Raw genomic sequence first — 10,660 nt, forward strand, 5'->3', positions numbered from 1 at the left:
CATGTGATAAACAGAAGAACTTTGCAACCAACATTCTTCTTAAGTTGATGATCAAGTCACGTACTGAGATCTGTGCAATTGATTAGTCATATATTGGGAGCTGTGCATTGAAAAGGAGAGATTGTCACTACAGAACAAGTCCAATTGGGTATTAAGGTAAGGGTTCAACTGTAGATTGGTATAAGGTATTGCGATTCCTTTACTTGAAACTGCTTGTTTTGATAATAGTGAATTCTCGGAGTTGTGATTTAAAATCACCCGGTAGGATTTTGCAATGTAGGTTTTCCCCATTTGTAAACAAATTATCGTATCAATTTATTTTTCGCTGTATACTTTAGATAATTGGTGATTTGCTTGTGCTACCATGCTCTTTGTATGTTAATTTGATTAATTAATAAACTTGGCAAATTAATCAATTGATTCATTATAAGGGTCAATACATTCTTGGCCTATCAATAATAGTCGATAAAATCTCTTAAAGCAGTAAATTACTTCTACCATATCTAGCACTACCATATCTCCCAATAAAATATAGCACAACCAAACCTGCTGCTCACTTTATTGGATTGGGTATGGGAGCAGAAACTGTTATGCATGAACCAGCAATGGATCCAACTTTTCTTCTATATCTTTTGGAATCATTAAACTTGAACAAAATGCTCTCTCATCTATATCTATATATATCTAAAAGCTGAAGCGTAGCATTTATTGTTGCTATGTTCCAGTTAAGCCACATCAGCATCCATATCATTATCCTATTTCTTTATAATTTTTTATAATTCTTTTTAACATTTACTTATTTTTTTTATATATTTACACTTTCTCCTACCTATACCTTTTCATCTCCCCACTACCCTCTACATTAATATCACTCTTCATCTTTCCCTTATTTTGTCTCTTCTTATTCACACAATTTTACTATGAATTTGTCACTCTCTTCCATTCTTTGCATAGTTTTCCATCACAAAAACAAAAGTTCACTCTCTCTCTCTCTCTCTCTCTTGATTTATTTATTTTATTTTTCTTGCATCTCTGCTTTAGGTTGATAAATTTTTGTATTCTTTAGAACTCTACTTTTGGTTGATGCGATTTAATTGTATTTTAATTTTTTTTTTTGGTTCTCTTTGATTGTTGATCTACTCTAATTGATTATTTAAAAAAAAAAAATCCTAATACATTAATTTAGTACAATAACAACCTTCATATCTAATAATTGTTAACTATGTTTTAATTTTAATCTTCTATCATGAAGAAATGTGAAAAATACTCGAATTGAAGGAATTCCTCTACAATTCAAGGAGCAAATACCGCTTGAAAAAAGATTAAAAAAATAAGGAAAATGAAGTGAATAATATCCTTGGAATGGGAGTTAGATGATCATGTACTCTAATTTTCTTTTTCATTAACGTTACACCAATAATATATTTAGTTTTCAATAAACTTGACAAATTTTTTTTTTCTTTTATATTGTAGGAGACTGTACTCACATGCCTTGCAACAACAAAAAATATTGGAACAAACTTTGGATGGTACTATATCGAATGCGCAAAATGCAACAAAAAAAGTTAAATCTGAAAATGATTTTTGGTGCAACGATTGCAAAAGTAACTATGATTTTCCAATTTCAAGGTAAAATATAAATTATCAATTTTACAATCATACAATATATATAATAGATATTATAAAAATAAGTTACATCTTGATGTAAAAAAATTAATAGAAAAATAATTACATGGAGAATAAGCTCATCTCATATTTAATTTCCCTTTATTTGTTTCCCCATGTAGGGTACAACCGTTTAGTCTACCCATTATATATAATTTTTTCTTTCTTTCTACTCCATAACCAAAATAAATAAAAGCTCTCTTTAATGCCTCTACAATTTTCACCTTACCTTACGCGGTAACACCTCCAACTCTCTCACACTCTCTCTCTCTCATAGAGATCAACAGTGCGAAGGCAACAGTAGCAATAAGAACTGCCACGGCTGAACATCCTTGGGCAGTGCGCTTTATCCATTCTATGCCTTTCTCGCGGAGTTCTTTATTTGTTTCATCAAATAGTCCCTCTGCTGTCAACTTTTGATTGTTGCGGTGGTGAAGGTAATGGGTTGGCGTATCAACCTTCACACGCTTCATATGATAACAAAACAAACGAAAATGACGTAATTGTTTTAATTAAGAGGTAACTGAAAACATAAGTATGAAAAAAATATATTATGAAATGACATTTTGGAGACAATGGTGCTCTATTGAAAACCCTGCCAAAATTCTAGAAGCAAGATCTAAGCCATCAAAACTGTGCATCAAGTGAGCCTCAACCACTGTGATAATATGTAGAATACAGTATAGTACTATGGCATGAAGAGTAGTATGGATGTGTTTGTATTTGATTATATGGATGCATGTACACCTAAAGCATATGAGAAAAAGGGGTGCTTGAAGAGTAACACCTCAAACCAACGCAACTCGTCTTGCAATTCAAGTGCAGGCCCTTGCATCTTCTCATGCACATAATCCTTACTTTTTTTCCCAACTGTATGTAGTACGGAATTCCCATCTTCGTCAATTTTTCGTGTTAGCCTCCTCATTGGTAACTCCATATTTTTTACAAGCTCAAAAATATTTAATTGGCGATATTTGATTGCTATATGCAATATGTTTCGCCCTCTCTCATCAATATGCTCAACTGCCTGGGGTATAATTTGAGTATTTTTTCAACAATCTCTACACAACCTGACCTAGTTGCTAAGAACAAAGGAGTTTTTGTTGCCCCTTCCTGAGTTATCGCTGCCCCTTTCTCTGCCCCAAGAGAACTCATGGCCGTTCCTTCTCCAACTTTCTTCTCTGTTGTGTGACCACTACCATACTTGTGGAGGACAGGTTTACTTTGGTCTGTTCCAGGATATGTAGTTTCCATGAAATATCTCTTTCTATTAGGAACTCGGCAAGCTGCAAAGCTGATTTATATTTTTCCGCCTGCCTTTTAGTACGGTTCTGTTTGACTGGATTACAATATTAGTAGACTGTTCATGAAACGGAAGTTAATTAGCAATTTTTGAATATATAATTGATTATATTATAAAATTATAGGGAAAATAAGACCAAGCTCTTCTAATCCATCTAAGAATATAGCATAATGATTTTGATGAGAGGAAATTCTTTAGTAATTTAGTTATTTAGTCACAAAGTTATATCTTACCTTTTTAGGTGGAAAATAAATGAAAATAACAGTTTTTTTTATATATTAATTTAGACCTTGAAATGGTTTAAAATATATACATACACACACACATATATATATATATATTTCACCTTTTGACATCCACAATAAATCATTAATATTTTATGAAAGCGCAACAATGATAATGGTAATGTTGCTGGTGGCAACAATGACCGCAAAAGTGATGCTGATGGCAATGATAGAGGTTATGGTAGCAGTGATGAGGCCAGGGTGGGAGCAAGACTGAATTGTGGAAGATCTCTCTCTCTCTCTCTCTCTCTCTTAATTTTACTTGATACTTGACACTCAATCCATTGCATCCTTGGAATGTTGCACCAGGAAATGAAGAGAGAATAAATGAATCAACCAAAGAGAACTTTTCTTTGGCTAGCAATCACTCAGAAAATATTGGCAAGGGTATGCCATCTGTCTGCCCAGATATTGATCAAAGAACCATTACCTACCCTTCATCGGCTACCTTGAATGATAAGTTGTCGCCCATAAGTAATGCTTCTCCAAGCATAGGAAGAGTGACTAGGAACAGCAACTTCAAGAAAGGATGTGTTGGGAAAATACTTAGCTTTATAAACTTTATAGAATAAAGAATCCTGATTATGGATAAGCCTCCAGCATTGTTTAGCCAATAAAGCTATACTACAAGAAAATGTATTTTTAGTGACAAAAAAATTCGTCACTAAAAGTCCAGTTTTTCGTCACTAAGAACCTTTAGTGACGAAATTGGACTTTTAGTGACGAAATTAGTTTCGTCGCTGTAGCCCCGTCGCTAAAAGTCCTGGCAACTTTTAGTGACGAAAACTTTCGTCACTAAAAGTCCAATTTGGTAAAAAAAAAGAAAACTTTTAGCGACGAAAACGTTTCATCACTAAATGTTTTCCTCGCTAAAAACAGTATTTAGTGACGAAAATATTTCGTCACTAAAACTATTTCAGTTTATTAAATCATATTTAGTGATGAAAAATTTCATCACTAAAACTATTTTCGGGTACATATAGTGACGAAAATATTCGTCACTAAAACTATTTTTAAGAAAATCCATGCACATATAGTGACGAAAACTTTCGTCACTAAAACCATTTCTTACAAAATTCCACTGCATTTAGTGACGAAATATTTCATCACTAAAACAATTTTTTGTTGCCATATTTGTGACAAAAAAATTCGTCACTAAAACATATTTTCTGTTTTTATTATTTTCATGACGTTGATATTAACCTGTAACCTATCATTACATTATTAAAACCTCACATTTGATTAACACATTTATTTCAACAACACATTTATAAAAAATCAATCCATACATTCCACAAGTTAAAATTAAAATAAGTATCAAATTCAAACTCTTTCCATACAATAATTGTTTGCAACACATACAATAACTTAAAATGTTTTATAACAATACAAAAAATGTAACATAATATAATTAGAACCCCCTAAAGCCAAAAGATGTCCTCATGTCTTCAAATAATGCCAAAAGTAATTCCTTAAAGCCACCAATAAGAAATCTGCACAAATATAAAAACACTATTACATTAAAATCGTGAAGTAAAAACATTAACTATGTTATAAAAAAATTTCTAACAATTAGTTTCAAATGATGCATAAAAAATTAAGTGTTACCAATAAGTGATTTAACTTGAAGATGAACCACTCCCATAGTTAAAACCGTCATCATAACCCTTGCTCCTCAAAAAATTAAGAATATTCTTTTGGATTTCATCTTGCTTAGCTCGCGCCTCTTGCTCCTTAGCTCGCTCCTCTTCGTCCCTAACTCTTGCCTCTTTGAGCTCAATTATCTCATTTTCTAACCGATGAATATACTCTACTGAGGCACTAGATGAGGCAGTGGTTACTAGAGAAGAAGAAGGTCTCATGCCATGTTTTAATATAAAATAAGTTGCAGTCTACTTATTAAAATGCAAAGCATTCATTTGGTTTAGCCTTGCCCTCCAATGCCAATGGCCAAAGAGAGCTGTCAAAGTGTGAAGTGCTGGCCCTATACTATACAAATTCAAAAACATCTGACACATCCTCCAACCACAATAATAAGCTTCAAATGTATATTTCATCAAATGGTTAACCACAAATACCCAAAAGAACAATCACTTTCACTTCTCACTAAAAAAAAATCAAACAAAACAAAAGATAAAAATTTGTACACCATTCCACAACCATTTGGGACCACAATCACCATTCACAACAATCACCATTCCACAACCACAATCATCATTCCTATTCACAAACAACAACACAGTCCTCATCCAAAACAATATGTACAAAATGAGAACGGTCTCTATTCAAACTTAGACAAATTATCCTACCACAGAGAACAAATTTCAAACAAAATAAAAAAAAAATTAACATCAAGCAGAAAAATTAACATCAAGCATTTAGAAACAAAAATTAACAAAAATTTGTTTGGATAAAACTGTGTTCAAGTTTTGGATAAAACAGTTTCACAACAAGAGCATTTTGAAGAAATTTGAAACAACCTGAAGTGAAATCCAAGTCTTTATAGCTCCAAGATAATTTCCAAGGTGAATAGATCCAGTTGGTCTCTTCCTGTAAAACAAAAGGGTTCAAAATTGAATTGAAATCCAAGTCTTTATCAAGTACCATCTACTACTTGTAATCCCATTGTTTCAGAACTAGCTAAGACTATAAATAAGTTGGACATCAACTTTACAATGGGAAAATTTGTGTGGGTCAGACAAATGAATTCTGGTCTAAAAATTAACCATCAACATAAGATATTACATTATTTAATATATATTTTTGCTCCTAGTTATTAATGTTTGACCAAAGCAAGCTGCCAAACTAATTTCATGTCCATTTGAGCATTGGTCTGCAGGCCAAGGACAATTTAGACACACTATATATGTAGTACTCTTTCTTGGCCTCTGTCGCCTATGTTTTTCATTCGTTGGTGATACTAAATTAAAATTAGTGATTGTTTATGGCAACAGGGTCCAAAAATAACATAGTACTCACTTATAAAATAAAATAAAAACATAGTACTTGTTAGCTATAAGCTAATGTTTTTGAATCTGGAATATGAAAGTTCATATGTTGCCAGATTAATTAACTTAAGAAAATTAAATTTTCAAAACACTTTAATTACAAACAAATTGAAGACATGCCATTCATATTATAAAAATTCAGATACATACAAAAAAGGAACAAAATTCAAAAACCCACTTGCAGAAATACGAAAGAAATAGAAACAAAGAAATGAATTAAAAAAAAGAAAAAAAGTAGTTACCAAAAGAGAAGCTCAATCCATGACCATGATTGAAGGACGAAGACGAAGAAGAACAAGAAGAGGTCGCCGGTGTGCCTGGGATCGTCGCTGAATCGGCGACGACGGCGACGCTAGGATCGTCGCTGAATCGGCGACGACGGCGACGCTGAGATTGTCGCTGAATCGGCGACGACACTTGGATCGTCGCTATTTGAAGCTGAAGCGACGATCGACGCTTGGATCGTCACTATTTGAAGCTGAAGCGACGATCGTCGCCGGTGTCGTCGCTATTTGAAGCTGAAGCGACGATCGTCACCGGTGTGCGTTGCTGAAGTGACGATCGTCGCCAGTGTGTGTTGCTGAAGCGACGCTGAATCGGCGACGACGGCGACGCTGGGATCGTCGCTATTTGAAGCTGAAGCGACGATCGTCGCCGGTGTGCGTTGCTAAAGCTATGAGGATTTTTTTTTTTGTGGGTATGTGTTTTTGTGGGATAAGCTGTGAGGGAAAGGGAGAACAACCAAAAAAGAGAAAAGTGAAAAAAAAAAATGGGCTGACCATAATAAGTACAAAGCCTTAGTAGTGACGAATTCTGATTCGTCACTATTGGATACCTTTAGTGACGAACTCGAATTCGTCGCTGATAATATACTTTTTAACTATATTTATTTTTAGCGACGACTTCTATTCGTCACTATATGTTATATTCAGCGACGAAATCATTTTCGTCACTAAAAGTGTTATCAATAACACCTTTAGCGACGAACCGTTTCGTCGCTGTAGCTAAATTTACTTTGGCTCTACAATTTTTCGCTTGGCGCCTAAGTTCTACAAAGCTTTTAGTGACGAACTCGGATTCGTCACTGTTGGATACCTTTAGCGACGAATTCGAGTTCGTCGCTGAAAATGTACTCATATGTTTTGCACTTATATGTTTTTAGCGACGAAATCATATTTCATCACTAAAAGTATGCTTTAGTGACGAAATACGATTTCGTCGCTAAAAACATATAAGGGTAAATCTATTATTGTTTTTAGTGACGAAATTCATATTTCGTCACTAAAGCATACTTTTAGTGACGAAATATGATTTCGTCGCTAAAAACATATAAGTGCAAAATCTTTATATTTTTAGTGACGACTATTTTTCGTCACTAATACTTACTTATAGTGACGAAAGTATTTTCGTCACTAAAACTATCCACAGCAATACCTACAGTGACGAAATATTTCGTCACTAATAATTTCAACTTTTAGCGACGAAATATTTCGTCACTATAGATTAATTAAGCTGGCACCAAAGCTTCCCTCCTTGGAGCTTATTTTTTAGATCACAATAGTGACGAAATTTATTTTTCGTCGCTAAATGTAATAATTTTTTTTCATTATTAGTGACGAAATTCATATTTCGTCACTAAAGCTATATTTTTAGTGACGAAATATATTTCCTCACTAATTTTCGTCACTAAAAATACATTTTGTTGTAGTGTCCCAAAACCCCAATCCTCCATCCTTTTTTGCTAAACACATATGCTTCCAACTCAACCAATATATTTTCTTCCCTTCATTTTTCTGACCCCACCAGAATTGCCCCATCATGGAGTTGATGTCATCACACAGGCCCATTAATTGGAAGAAGAAAACAATTCATAGCATATACTAGAATAGCTTGAACCACAAATTTAATGAGAATCTCCCTGCCGGCCTGTGATAATAGCTTCCCCTTCCAACCACAAAGCTTAGATTGAATTTTTCTCTTGATATCTACAAATGTTTGCTTCTTTCCTCTGCCAATTATGGGTGGTAGCTAGCCAAAGATACTTTTCTAGAGACTCATTAAAAGTTAGAAAAAACCAGAAAAGAGAAAAGTGAAAAAAAAAAAAAAAAAAAAAAGGAGCTGACCATAATAAGTACAAAACCTTTAGTGACGAATTCTGATTCGTCACTATTGGATACATTTAGTGACGAATTTTGATTCGTCGCTGATAATATACTTTTTAACTATAATTTATTTTTAGCGACGACTTCAATTCGTCACTATATGTTATATTCAGCGATGAAAGTTTTCGTCGCAAAAAATTAAACTTTTAGCGACGAACCGTTTCGTCGCTGTAGCTAAATATACTTTGGCGCTACAATTTTTTGTTTGGCACTTGAGTTCTACAAAGCTTTTAGTGACGAACTCGGATTCGTCACTATTGGATACCTTTAGCGACGAATTCGAGTCCGTCTCTGAAAAATATACTCATATGTTTTGTACTTATATGTTTTTAGCGACGAAATCACATTTTGTCACTAAAAGTATGCTTTAGTGACGAAATATGATTTCGTCGCTAAAAACATAAAAGGGTAAATCTATTATTGTTTTTAGTGACGAAATTAATATTTTGTCACTAAAGCATACTTTTAGTGACGAAATGTGATTTCGTCGTTAAAAACATATAAGTGCAAAACCTTTATTTTTTTAGTGACGACTATTTTTCGTCACTAATACTTGCTTATAGCGACGAAAGTATTTTCGTCACTAAAACTATCCACAGCAATACCTATAGTGACGAAATATTTCGTCACTAAAAATTTCAACTTTTAACGACAAAATATTTCGTCAGTATAGATTAATTAAGTTGGCGCCAAAGCTTCCCTCCTTGGAGCTTATTTTTTAGATCACAATAGCGACGAAATTTATTTTTCGTCGCTAAATGTAATAATTTTTTTTCATTATTAGTGTCGAACTAAAACTATATTTTTAGTGACGAAATATATTTCCTCACTAATTTTCGTTACTAAAAATACATTTTGTTGTAGTGACCACACACATACCATATTCTCTAATTCATCAGTGAAAGTTTATAAATATACACAATGCAAACCTATTAACACCATTGTTTTGTACAACTTGATGGGGAAAATGTAGTGGGAAGCCACGATCTAAACAGATTAAAGTCGGCATTTGGTTTTCCGTGATATGTCCTCAAAGTGATGCACATTAGCTTAATGTCACATTAAGATGTTTGTAATAAATAATGTAAGATTACCTCTATTTAAGAAGGTGGTGTGATTAAGGAGTGATTACATAAAAAGATTCAAAGTTTAAATCCTATTTTAGAGTAGGTTTTTGGGCTTTTAAATTTCAAATAAAATTCTAAATTGTTCATCTTGTTTATTCATTTTCAAAATTATGTGTAATAATGGAATAGAGAAAATGAGAAATTTGTTGATAAAATTTTTGTGTTTCATTTAGGAAACCAAATTCGAGTTTTATCATAATTGCTTTCTCATTTTAAGTAAAACTTTATCTCTTTAAATAAAATAGGTCTTATCATGAATTTAATTATTAAAATTCATTATTATGTGAGAATAGTGAGTACGGATTTATTGTACTCTAGGAATATTTTATAATTACCCTTTTAAACGGAGTTATCTCTTTATTATCCTTGTTCATTAGTTATCAAATTGATTTATGAACAAAAATTCTAGATGATGCAGATTTTAATAAATAATTTTTCATTTTTCTCTACTTCATAATTATTAGAATAATAATAATAAAACGAAGTTATAGGCATGTAGGTTCAGAACTAAGTTGACTACTTCAAGTACACTCATCTATAACTAGTTAAGATATAAAGGGAATAAACAGAGACATCAAATTGAAATGTTTTCATAATTTAAAGACTTCAATTAATAAAAGTAAATGTTTTGAACTCAATATATATATATTGTAAAATTCTAGTACTCGATATGAAATATAGCACAAATTCTGAGCCTTATAATTTATAAAGTGCATTTTAACCCATTAAAAAAATAAAAATAAAAATAAATTATACCAACACTATAAGTCTATAAGTTAATAGAGATTGATTATACCAACCAAAATTGACAATTTTCTCAAAGAATGTCCTTTCATTGTCATGCTGAAAAGCTCCAGGGTTGCATGATAGAAGCTGAAGGCCAGTCATGCCATCCGCATCTCGTTCAGCAACTAATTGTCTAATAGTTACCATATTTTAATCCATAAGGTTTAGTTCCTATAAAAAAAAAAAAAAAAAAAATCCATATATAGATTTTTGGAGCAACGTTCAACAACAAATAAATGAAAAGATTATTTGGCAACATTTGTATAACTGTAGCCCATTTAAGTCCCAACAACCTTGATTCTCAAAAAAAAAAAAAAAAAAAAAA

General features: G+C 32.6%; 1 long non-coding RNA gene and 1 other non-coding gene across 4 annotated transcripts in view; both read right to left on the bottom strand.

Annotated features, from left to right (window-relative positions):
- Nucleotides 1–1,895: 1,895 nt before the first annotated feature.
- The window catches only part of LOC112013217 (ankyrin repeat-containing protein ITN1), a 71,381-nt gene continuing 62,616 nt past the window's right edge, over nucleotides 1,896–10,660 (bottom strand). The window contains exons 4-6 of the transcript XR_010629601.1: nucleotides 10,350–10,468; nucleotides 2,453–3,004; nucleotides 1,896–2,132 (exon numbers count right to left, since the gene is read on the bottom strand). This is a non-coding gene — a transcript (ankyrin repeat-containing protein ITN1). The remainder of the gene's footprint in view (nucleotides 2,133–2,452; nucleotides 3,005–10,349; nucleotides 10,469–10,660) is intronic.
- Nucleotides 4,553–7,012, bottom strand: LOC112023251 (uncharacterized). 3 transcript variants are annotated; one of them, XR_010629597.1, is made up of 4 exons: nucleotides 6,503–7,012; nucleotides 5,733–5,802; nucleotides 4,861–5,062; nucleotides 4,553–4,745 (listed from the first exon to the last, which is right to left on the bottom strand). It is a non-coding gene; the product is annotated as an uncharacterized LOC112023251 (long non-coding RNA). The 3 variants fall into 3 exon arrangements; XR_002884017.2 differs by having other exon boundaries at nucleotides 4,861–5,065; XR_002884016.2 differs by having other exon boundaries at nucleotides 4,861–5,073.

This window comes from Quercus suber, unplaced genomic scaffold, assembly GCF_002906115.3.
Source record: "Quercus suber isolate HL8 unplaced genomic scaffold, Cork oak 2.0 scaffold_103, whole genome shotgun sequence".
In the NCBI taxonomy this organism is placed as follows: Eukaryota; Viridiplantae; Streptophyta; class Magnoliopsida; order Fagales; family Fagaceae; genus Quercus; species Quercus suber.